The following is a 12,472-nucleotide window of genomic DNA, read 5'->3' as shown; positions in this document are numbered from 1 at the left end:
CATTACCTGGTGCTGGCATCCTAGACTAAAAACCTTGCAGAGATGTTTGGAAGAGGCTGCTCACATCCCCAATATACCAAGTCTTCTAACTTCCGTACTGGTAATGGAGAGGGGAGGAGAAGGAGGAAGAAAGACAGAAAACAAACATTGAAACTTGAGGAGTTCACCACTGATCTCTGCTGGGGGAGGAAAACAGACTGCTTTTCATGCTCCCCAGCTTTGTCCCTGCTCATCTTTGAAGGCTTTAGAAGGCTGTGTGTGTCTCAGTGCTACACACAGTACAGGGAAGGCCTCTTGACTTGAGTTGCTGGTAAAAGGTGAGAGTGAGTTGAATTCTTACTAGAAAGCTGCTTGTGCCACAGCAAACAGCAATATGAAGACCATCTTCCTGAAATCTCACAAGCTTGCTGGGACTCTGAGATCAAAATGTTCTTCAAGCATACGGGAAAGGCACTAGTGAAGTCATGTTAGTGAGAAAGCCTTCATATTGCTTTAGTACCATTAATATTACCAGATACTTACTCTTACCTACTTAATGCAACATCCTGAAAAAGTCTTTAATGCTCCAGCTAGAGCAATAGTTTCACTATTTCCTCTGCTGATTCTTTTCAGAAGTACTATACTGATTTTTTTAAGAAACTGGCCAAGAGTATTTTCATGGAATAATGAATGCCTTATGAAAGGTATAAGCTGAATAATGTTATCTCAGGATTAAAAACTTCATCACAGAAATTCTTTGAGTACACCTGATGCTGCACGGGAAAGAGAAAGGGAGTGTGTGGGACATCCTCTTCCATACTGGATGAACCCACGCAGGGGAAGGTAATTCCCTTTGGCATGAAAAGGGCAGGAAGGACTCCTGTAAGTACCTTGGGAACTGTCTAGGGAGAAGCCAGAAGGCCACATGAATATTGCACTCAGAGGCAGACAACAGTGATGGGCGTGAATTCCCCCCACCTGCTCTGTCCTGCTCGGAATCAGTAGGGTGGGTGCCATACCATGGTTGGGTGCTGCTAGCTTATATGGTCAACCATTTAGGGTCCTTCCAAGGGATGCTCATGGATTTACTCATGAAGGCTGACTCAACCTCTCTCCAGCAGCAGGGCCTTGGGAGAAGCAATTCAGTGCTCAGAGGTCCTCTGCAGTAGCCCAGGGCTCCCCTAACCCTGTGCCTGGACGGACTTCTGGCAACTTTCATAGATCTCTTCAGCTCCTCTAATGCTTTTGACTATTGTTGGCCGTGATCACTATTACTCTAAATGGATTTCTACATCTGTATTTAGATTCAAGGTCTAAAATAATAAATTCATTGTTTTACATATTGGCAGGCAATACTGTTTGTGTTAAGCTCTGGCTGGACCTGCCTTTCGTATTTCAGATTTATTATTTCACTCTGAATTGCTTAGCTCACTAAAACCTTAGCCTCAGATGGAAAGAACATACTAGCAAACATTATTTTTAACCTGACTATCTGGGTACTTGTAGAGGATGTAAAATGAGTAATTGCCTTCAGAAATCAGCTTTGTAGCCTATGTGTAAGAGATGCTGGTGGTCTGTCCTGTGTGTTGGGAGTTGCTTTGCGTCCACGGCCTTGATGGCCAGCCCTCCTGCACTGAGGGGTCCCACCAAACCATCCTTGAGTATCACTGCAGGATGAGCCCAGCACATAGTATAAAATACTGGCATCGTATCTCAAGATGCAGCATTCAAAATAATGTCCATGTTGTAAGGAACAGTGGTCCCCTTCTTTTCATAATGGCTCCACAATTTAAAAGGGATGCCCTGATGCTGCGTATCACCTTTGCATTCTCATTTCAAAAGTGTGCCGAGGCCCACAGTGCTAGACACATTTTGGACATTGTTATCGGTAAAGGAATGACAGCGTAAGGTTGTGTGGGACCTGTGGCTGGCCATTTCTAAACTGTATCCGAGACAAAGCAGTTTAGGTAACAACGGATTTGATGCTGTGGGACTGCATTTGTTGGCAGAAGAGTTATAAAATAGGGAGAGACATCCCCAGAATTGTTTACGATATGAGACGCAGGATCTACTTCTCCTGTGTGTGTGATGCTGATGCATTCTTGGAGGGATGCACCAGGAATCGGACCACAGGTCTGCATCAGTGCCTGCAGGAAAGGCAGGTCAGCAGCTGGCAGTGGTGTGAGGACCTGGGTGCACGCGGGGCTGGGGGCTGCCTGAAACAGGAGGGATCAGCTCCGGCACATTTACTGGCTGATGCAGAAAGTCCCTTTGGAAGGTGAAGTTCAGATGGAAATCACTAATTCAAAAGCAGCCGCTAATTCAATAGCATATGTTTTTCTGCTGATTGCATTAGGTTTCCCTGCAACACCCATAATAATACTGGCAGCAACTGTGAATCTCAGTGGAAGGTCAGTCATTATATCCAACCCCTGACCAGCCCTGCTCTGGTATTTCCCTGGCTCATTTTTCTTCTTGGTGATTTTTTTCCCCCAGATTTTTTCCAGGTACCTCCTTTATCCTCCTGCCAGCTCAGGAACTGCCGGTTTCAGCCTGCATCCCTGCGTCCAAAAGGGCCTCACCATCGACTGCTCCCTGGGTTGGACTCCTTGGCTGCTGCTCCTGCCATGATTCCCTCTCCCCACCCTGTCGACCATCTCATCCTTTGAAGACAAAGCATTTTCACTTAACACTACCACCCCACCCCACCCCAATGCCTTTGAACTGGTCTCATTGCTAAAGCCATCCTGCTAACGGTATTTCTCTCCCTTGTACTCAGACGGTCCTTGCTGCCTCTTGAAACAGCAGGTCATGCAATATTGGGCTTCAACTGCAGGTGCAAGCGTGTTACGAGTGGAGAATCGTGACTGTCTCCAGAGGCCCCGGCGTTGCTCGATCCCCCATCGTCGCTGCAGCCCTGTTACCGTTAAAATGCTGAAGGGACCCATTCCCACCAGCCTCAGCACGGGCTCCCAGGGGAAACACTGAGCACAGACGCAGCGGAAAGCTGCTGAAGCTGGTGCACACCTTTCTGAGCTGGTCTACAAAGCTCTCCAGCTGCTTGGGGAGAGGCTGGTTTACCTCTGACAAGAGCGAGAAAAGGTCATGTTTTGTGTCTGATGCACTTTGCATATTTCTGCACCTCTTAGACAGCAGCAAGCCAATGTGAGTCTCAATTATGAGCCTGTTGAAAAGGGATTTGAATGCTTTTCTCATATAATAACAACAGAGAGTGGTGTCATGGCAAAAGCATACACAGAGAGACTGCCTTTCCCAACTTTTCTTTGCTGAAAGACAATGCCAGAAATCACTGACATTTATGCTGCAGTCTGGTGAAATGGATAAAGTACTTATGCAAATAGAAGCATATAGATAAACAGATAGATAGACAGACAGATGTGTATGCATATGTGCATGTATAATCATGAACAGCACGTATCTAACAGCTCAGTGCTACTCTTGATTTCTGGAAAACTATGAGATGGTATGAGAATGGCAGGGGGGTTGAGGGTCGAGGGAAGAGGAGACTCCTTAGGTGCCAAATGTAAGACAGGGTAAGTGGCATTACTCGGAGGTGCTGAGCACCCCCAGCTCCAGTAGCGACAAAGCGTGCTGAGCTACATCAGCTTCCATCCTGGGCCTGAAGACCTCTGTGTGCTGCCCCATCCTGGCACGGGCAGCGGCGGTGCTGGTCACAGGTGATGCTGTTTGCAGGAGAAACGGGAGCTCCCTCTTGCCTCCCATCTCCACTGGCATCACGGGGGACGTCCGACATGGGAAGAGGTGCAGCAACCTCCCGCGACTTTGGGGGTGGGATGCGCAGAGGGTGCCTGGCCATCAGGGACATCTCCAACAGCATGTCCAGGCACGACGGGAACAACTCTGCCGGGTAGTGTCGGTCGCTGAGCAAGGGCAGCCTCACCCGAGAGCTGCATCCCGCGGTCGCTGATGGTCCCCCTCCCCGGTGAGCCCCCGCCGGAGCCGCCGGCAGGGACCAAGGCTGCTCCTGCCGTTCGAAGGCACCGCGAGAGGAGCACGGCCTTGGGCTTGCGCGAAGTGCGGGTTGTACAACGTGGCAACCGCCTAATGCAGCGGCTGCTGCAGCCATACCATGGTGCACCCAGCCCTGCCCGTGTTTACAAGAGTCTCCTAAAGACAAAGAAAACCAGGTGCTTCCTTACCGTAATCCAATTTTAATTTCTAATCAACTGCAGTTTGTTGATGATACGCAGCTTCATGCGCTTGAGTAAACCCAAATTCTGCAGCAGTGAAACTCCAGTTAATACCATTATGGGCCTTGTCACAGTCTGCAGAGATGCAACATTATGACCAAGAGTGGTGCAAGTAAATATGGTAAAGAAAATAAATCATGCTATTTCTACCCCTGTTAAAACATGGAAATTAACCAACTGTGCAAAGCTATCTTGCATGGGCTACATTTTGCCCGCAGCTTCTCCTCTCTGCATCTTACAGGTCTGTGCTCTCTAGCACCTCCTAAAATAAGGGTGATTGATAGTCTCAAATACTTACACAGGCAAACGGTACCTGGGTCTAAGCTTATCCTAAGGGGAGATAGATACCTACAGATACCAACTGCATTGCTTGCAAGGGTTTGCTTTTGTGGATGTTTAAGTCAGGTATAAAACCTATATGAGCGTGTACGCCATGGAAAGAGAAAACAAGAAGTTTAGCTGAGCAGTTACTTCTGAAATCCTAAAAATTTTCTGTCGGGAAGAAAAAAGAAGCCCATGGGTAAGGGCATGTTGCATCCCAGAAAGCTGAAAGAGCACAAAACGACCCAGAAGATGCCCTCCCCGGGGCAGACTCCGTGTCACAGAGGATAAAAGCTGTCGCACGACACGCGGCACCGGGAGGGGAGGGCGATCTCCAGTGTCCCTGCGCTCCCTGCGCTCCCGCTCTGGGGCGGCCGGGGGGGATGGCCGCCCTCCTGCCACCCGGGACATGCGTCCTCCGCGGCCCCACGGCACAAGGGCCGGCAGGGTCCGCGCTCTGCCCGTCCGCAGCCCCCACGCAGGGACATTTAGTCTTTCTGGCTTGTTTGCAGCCAGATTTCTGCCCCGCAGCATCCCCGCGGAGGTACATTTAGTCTTTCTGGCTTGTTTGCAGCCAGATTTCTGCCCCGCAGCATCCCCGCGGAGGTACATTTAGTCTTTCTGGCTTGTTTGCAGCCAGATTTCTGCCCCGCAGCATCCCCGCGGAGGTATGTGTAAGCCCGTTACCACAGCCCCTGGGTGGCTCAGTCCTTGGGTATGGATCCCCCCAGCTCCTGCAGTAGGGAATTACTAGTGTCCCCTCCGACTCCCCCTTCCAGGGGAGCTGCAGGCCCTTTGGAGCAGAGCGTGGACTTTCATCTGGTCTCTGTAGACCAAAGACCAGTGCCTGTGCTGGTGGGCCAGTTTTCCATGCAGTAAAACGTGCACATACTCACTCCTGACAGCGTGAGCCAAGCTCTCGGGGGTGGCCACGCTGGGTCAGACGGGTGGTCCCTCCATCCTGGCACCCTGCGTTTGTCAGCATCCACGTCCGAGGCAGTGAACAGAAACTGCTCTTTCCTGCCTCAAAGTCTTCAGGCTTGGATCTACATGAATTTAAGAGAGAAGTTTCATTTCCTACAGCTTATGCCTCCTGTCATTACCTCATATAAAAAAAGAAAGTGGTTTATATTGCTGTGTGGAAGTCTACATGTTTTTCATGAGAGAATAAAGTACCTTATGCAGCACAGCAAAAGGCATTCTTTCCTCTGGAAACTCATACTGAGCTCACAAAGAAAAAAAAACAAATATCTGTGAGGAAAGCCAGCTTGCTTATCCACTCTTCATCTTCATCTTCAAGCAGCTTGCAGCCTTCAGTGCATTCACTCTCCATCAGAAACTTTAGCACTGGTTTTCTTAGTTTGTAGGCTTTCCGAGGGCTTTTTTCTTTGGCAGTCAACAAGCATTGCAAAGGAGCACTCTCTTCCCCAGCTTGTCATTTTCACAAATCTTTCTGAAATGAAATGCCTTCACACAGACTTTGTTGATACAGCAGAGAGCAGTATTTAAAACATCCATGAAACTCATTTGCTTGGCACAAAGAGTCTCCTGGTGGATATTGCAAGAGTACTACCCAGGTTTTGGGTTTAAAACATATCCAGTAAAGCAACTGAGTCATTTTTGCTAATCATGCTGGGTATCCCATCTGTGCAATTCCCATCTGTCTAATTTAGATCAATCAACTTAAATAATATTACTGGCTGTCATGCCTTTGAGAGATTTTCTCCATTCTTCAAACATGTCGGAGCCTGCGGTCAGAGTGCCGAGCAATGGGAGACACAACAGTTCTTCCATCGTACCAGAGTTTTCAGTCTCACACTGAAGAATAAGCAGGTCTGCACCTAATAGCATCACAATTGTTATAAGTTATGAATAGTGCTTATGCACAGCCAAGAAATCTCTGATTTGTGCTGACAGACCACTTGACATCATTATATTACTAGTGTATGTGCAAGTGTAGTACTAGTCATTTACCAGGCTTGTGGGAAGGGCAGCTGAAGAGCACTAAAACTGAGAGGTTCTACTTCACTGCTTGAAAACTTCATCACCTGCAAAAATATTTTTGCTTTTGTGGTAGTAAAATGACTATTATATGCAATATCCACATATAATGTTTCCAGATATGGTGTCAGTAGAGCTCTATCCTGTCTTTTTTGGTTTATTTCTCAAGACTTAAGGCTTTTGGTTGCTCATTTTTGCTATACAATCAGGTTGCAAAGCAGATCTGATAGGACAGTATACTGGTTTTGGCTGGGATAGAGTTAATTTTCTTCATAGTAGCCCGTATGGGGCTATGGTTTGGATCTGTGCTGGAAACAGTGTTGATAACACAGGGATGTTTTCGTCACTGCTGAGCAGTGCTTACACAGAGCCAAGGGCTGTTCTGCTCCTCACCCCACCCCACCAGTGAGGAGACTGGGGGGGCACAAGAAATTGGGAGGGGACACAGCCGGGACAGCTGATCCCAAATGACCCAAGGGATATTCCAGACCATAGGACGTCATGCTCAGCATGTAAAGCCGGGGGAAGGAGAAGAAAGGGGTGGACGTTCGGAGTGATGACGTTTGTCTTCCCAAGTCACCGTTAGGTGTGCTGGAGCCCTGCTTTCCTGGAGATGGCTGAACACCTGCCTGCCCATGGGAAGTGAGGAATGAATTCCTTGTTTTGCTTTGCTTGCACACGCGGCTTTTGCCTTGCCTATTAAACTGTCTTTATCTCAATCCATGAGTTTTCTCCCTTTTTACCCTTCTGATTCTCCCCCCCCCCATCCCACTGTGGGGGAGTGAGTGAGCAGCTGTGTGGGGCTGAGTTACTGGCTAGAGTTAAACCACAACAGTTCAGACACACATCAGCATGGATTTGGGAAAATTGCTGCTTTTCACTACAGCAGTAATATTAGGTGCAACGTAATGGTCTGGAACTGCTCCCTTCTTCCAACAGGCACCAGCTTACTGAGGCAGGGTGAATCACTTCCTTGTCACGTCAGCCTTGTATTTTTAAGCTTCAGTTTTTGAAGATTATCATAACTAGCAATTACAGTACCATTTACATAAGTCTGATGCAGGGCTATTAGAAAAAAGATCACAGGCAAACCCCTGCCTCGTTTCTGCTGGGCTCTTTGCTCCACGCTGCTTTCTGCCTCCTGAGTTGAAGACGTGGCCAGCAAAGATGCAGCCGGTGCCATTCTCTCCCGTCCTTGGCAGCCTGCAGCACGTGTGCCAGCCCTTCACTTCAGCATCACTAAGTCTCCCTTGACTGAGCGCCATGTAAGAGAGGTGCTTATTATTTTTCTTTCAGCTGCTAGACAACTTAAGTCCTTTACATTCAATAACATAAAATTGTTTTCCATGCCTCCAAAACTCCTGGAGTACCACCTTTACCCAGGGCCCTTCAGGTCTAAATCCTAGCAACATACTGACTTACACCAACCAAATATGTTCTCCAGCTCAACAATATTTTGACTCCATTATCCTCCAGGACTACGTAACAAACTATATTGGGAATTGTCTATCAGTTTCTCCCACAGCTTCTGGCAGAGTGTGCTATGAGATTTCAGATATGTTCTGGAAGGAAACCCTGTCATAAGTAACAGCACAACATATCCCTAGCCTCGAAGAAGATATAGATCCCTACCCCGAAGAGGTATGTCTCTGGATAGAGAGTTTGCAACTCATTTTCAAGTTGCAGAACTCTGTACGTTGCCTGGAGGAGACATACACCCATATAGAAATGTTACTCAACAAATTTTAATTTAAAAAATATTTAATCTAATATTTTAATATAGAATAAAAACTTGAAATACCGTATGCTTACAGTTTTGGTCATCAGTTCAAAGATGATGGTTGAGATTACTTTTTGGTACCAAGTTCTTTACTTAAGGAGAACATCAGTTTCAGGCATATATCTCTTTTCAACAAATGAGACTGTTTTGTACTTCATTTATTTTAAAATTGAAAACTCCCATTCATATCAGTGGGTGGATGTGAATAGCATCAGTATAGGCACAACCAGCTCTGGTAGTTACTACTAGTTGCTACTATTTTTTTTAGCTGAGACAGGTAGAAGGCTCCTGTGTCAATTCAATTTGCAGTACTTAGAGGTTTTGTATGACTTATTTTTCCTTAGCTGATACATTGCAACCAAAATTGTAGTTCTCTACAAACAGGTTTTGTATCTAGTCAGTCTCTTTGCTGATGTCAGGGAAATACTGATAAACCTGGCGACTTGATCACTAAATACTCCCCTATTTCTCCTTTTACCTCTCTTGAGGATCAATTCACTATTCAGCCTAAAAATTGTTCAGTGTTACGAATTTATGAAGGCCATTTTTGCTGGCATGACAGAGCTGTATTTGAAGCATCATCGCACTTCCAGACTGAAATTTGTTTGGGAGACAATACAAGAGCAGCTACCTCTCTGGTTAAGCCAGGACATGTTTTCGGAGCAGCATAAGCCAGGCATCCTGCCCGCTGGCCCAGACAGGTTGGCAAGAAAGATCATTTATGAACATGGTTGAAAACCCTAACATGTATTTTGCTTTGAGAGCTGCCAAATTTACCTGCAAGGGCAGTCACATGTACATCTGCCCATCATTACATGGAGATGACTTACGGGTGACTTTTGCTACTCAAGACAACATTTTCACAGCATAGTTCAAAGCAATTTTCAATTTGGCTACCAAAGCAATTTCCACATTTTTTTGCAACTACTGCTTCCCAGAGGGTGTTTCATTTGCTCCAGGACAGCAAAGCTACCTTACACTTGCACACAGCAAACATAAGACGGCATCTGTCACTCCAGTGCCCCACTTGTGCAAGTTTGGAGGCCTCTGCCTCTGTCCTGCACGAGGCCATCAAATATGTGGCACGTACTCCCTGCGCGTGGTCCTTCATAAGCAGGGGCCAGACTAGCACATCTGCTAATGGGTATCTTTCAAATGGAAATTTCACACATGCAGGCAAAACAGTACTCGGAAAAATACCTGTAGACTCAAAGGAAAGTAGGAGTCTCTCTTGCACTGTGCTTAACTCATCTTGCATGTTATGACTGAATACCATCACTCAGAGCTTTGGCAGAAATCTATGTATGTCTTCTCTGTATGGTCACTATACCAGGAATGGTTTTCAGGATTTTCAGCCTCTATTGGTTTATTATAACATAAACAGAAGAGGAAAAGGTTTTAGGTGAGACAGATGAAAACAAAAGTTCATCAATGACTCCCTTCCCTGAGTCACTGGCTTGCAGGGCAGGTCCTTTCCTCCAGTCCGTCTCTCACCAGAGCAACCTTTTTCGTGGTTTTCTTTGCATCCCATCAAACAAAGGAAAGTTTCCTTCCTCTCCCCAGGGCTCTCTGGGCTCTGGGTCCTGCTTCTCTCCCTTCACGCCTGTCCCCCTTTTGCAGCCCAGAAGACCCCTGTGGCACACACACTGCTGCTCTCAGAGTGGCACGTCTCCCTGGAGGCTACCACTTGCCCCAGTGAACAGCAGTCAACCAAACCACCATCAGCAGGCTACTCCACCTCTTGGCTACCCTTTTTTTTTTTTTTTTTTTAAAAACAAACCAAATTTTACAAAACATGCTCAAGATAAGCCAGTGAAACCATGATTACAATCCATCAAAAATATTTTAATCTGTTTCTTCAATTAGGTGTTCAGGGAGTTACCGGATCCAGCGGTCGCAGCTCCACGGGCCGTGCAGGAGGGTGGCTCGGGCGCTCTGGGGGCTGAGCAGACCGTCCCCTTCAAGGCCATGGTGAAAGCTGGCTGGTTTCAAACTCTTTGAAATGAGGAATTTGTAATTCCATGTTGGCTATAGTCTGCAAGCTTCAGACAAAGCTACTCTGAACATGTTTTGGGCCTCCTTTTCTCCCAAGGTCTGGAAGACATCTGTTTGAATATTTTTATCTTTTTTTTTTTGCTAGGAGAAGGAACGATTTTTTGGCTTAGCTCACGTTCATCAGTCATTGTTACTACATGAGAAACATTTTTTTTTTCATTTTACAGTTGTTTAAATTTACATTTCACAGTTTAGTCCCAGGCCACAGATCCACTGTCAAAGCCCAACACACACAAGAGCAACAGTCAGTTGGAGTAGTGCTCGTACAATTAGAAGTAGGACTGATGGACTTACAATGATTGTACAACATACAAGATGGTCGACACAGCATTGGTTTGGAGAAAAATTTCCTACTGAAAATGGATAGAGCACAAAAGCTACTTGTCTACCTTGTTTTTTCAATGTGCAGCTTAGAGCAGACAAAACCAAGATACATCTCCTTCTTTGGCTACCTCACCTTTTATTTATCGTGTAACACTTCTCAGGGTTTCCAGCAGATGCACCTGGCCAAAGTAGTGAAAAGAATTAGATACTCTTCCTCTGATACTTTTGCAATTTCTCCTCAATTTGGGAACTTGCTGGAGTAAATGGATGCTCTCCCCAAAGACTCTCGGAACAGACTGGCTGTACTGGTTCCCCATATTCCCAGCCATATACCAGTACGGGACAGCCAGCATAGGAATATTGGGGTGTACTTTCAGTATGGGCTAGAAATAAAAGACTTAGCACCTACCCCAAACTCCAACACACATCCAATGTGAGGGGTCAGAAGAAGCATCAGGTCAATCACACTGTCCGCTAGAACAGCAATATCTGGGATTACATATACATCAACACGTATTTGTTCAGGATTGTATTTTAAATTTGCAATGAGTAGCATGAATAAGCATTGCTGTTCTGAGGTTTCCCACTAAATTCCACTGCTAAATTCCAGACTGGACTGAGAAGCCATGTTTATACGTCCTGTTTGCAGAACAAAGCCCATTAAACTGTGAACTCAAGAAGAAAATGCTGCTTTCCTTCAGAAGGCACTACAAAATCTTTTTGTGAGTCATCACCATCAGCTGCAAGTTTAAATTCTGAAAAAATTATAAAAAGGAAAATATGGTAAATGCTACTTGTGTACAGGAAAATGCACTTCAGGGCATGGGGATTATAGTAATTCAGATGCCAGTAGGTTAAGCATCAATCTGTAAGTGTTAGTTGTACCAGATTAATGAAGCATCTGTGGTGTTTGTCCAGATTCGCTTTTCCTTTCAGCAATTTATCAGTTGTAGCATTCTAGAAAATAAAAGCTTAACAAATTCTGTTTATGCTTCTTTTTCACACTACTGTTGTAATCTATATTATTTAAATGGTGTTCCTCATTTCTAACATTTTCCCTAGGGCTTGAAGAACAGGTGTTCAGCTATAGCTCCAAGCTGTCAAAAAATGAAACTGGCAATGATTATAAAAGATACAGGGCTGAAGAAATACAAGAAAGTTGTAATTTTGAATAATTAAACACCACACAGGATTTGTAAGACTACATCATCATTACCCAAAGGATATCTTGATTCAGATTTCATCATAAACACAAAATGGGATGGTGGTCATGGTGGGACTGATACCGGAGACTTGGATTTGAGTTCTCATGTCCAAAGCATTTCTTTGCAAATCTAAGGAAGCCACAATGGATCTGAACCAAAACCTATCAAAATTGCTTTTGTTCCCTCTCCTGGGCCCAAAATTAGGGGAACGCTTGCTCTAGAGGGACCACTTCAATAGCCTGCTGTGGGAAGAGCACATCACTCTGTAGCATTGCTCCACCTTCCCCTCCTGACTTTGTGGATAAAACTGGTATGTGGGGTGAATCTTTATCACTTACTTTCTCATCAAGCGGCAATGCCAGTTTATTGTGCAGCTACTTCACAGTATACACACAGGTACTGGAATAACATGAGTAGATGTAACCTTTTACTTGTAGTTGGGTCTGGAACAGAAAGTACACGTTCAACGATCTGTTCCTTCTGTAAGTTCCAATAGACTGAGGAGCAAAAGACTTGGCCAAGTAAGTTTGTGTAGCTGTATTTATTTCAGGACCAAGGTCTGATCAAGACTAAAG

This window comes from Aquila chrysaetos, chromosome 23, assembly GCF_900496995.4.
Source record: "Aquila chrysaetos chrysaetos chromosome 23, bAquChr1.4, whole genome shotgun sequence".
NCBI classification, from domain to species: Eukaryota; Metazoa; Chordata; class Aves; order Accipitriformes; family Accipitridae; genus Aquila; species Aquila chrysaetos.
Note: the sequence above shows the minus strand (reverse complement) of the source record.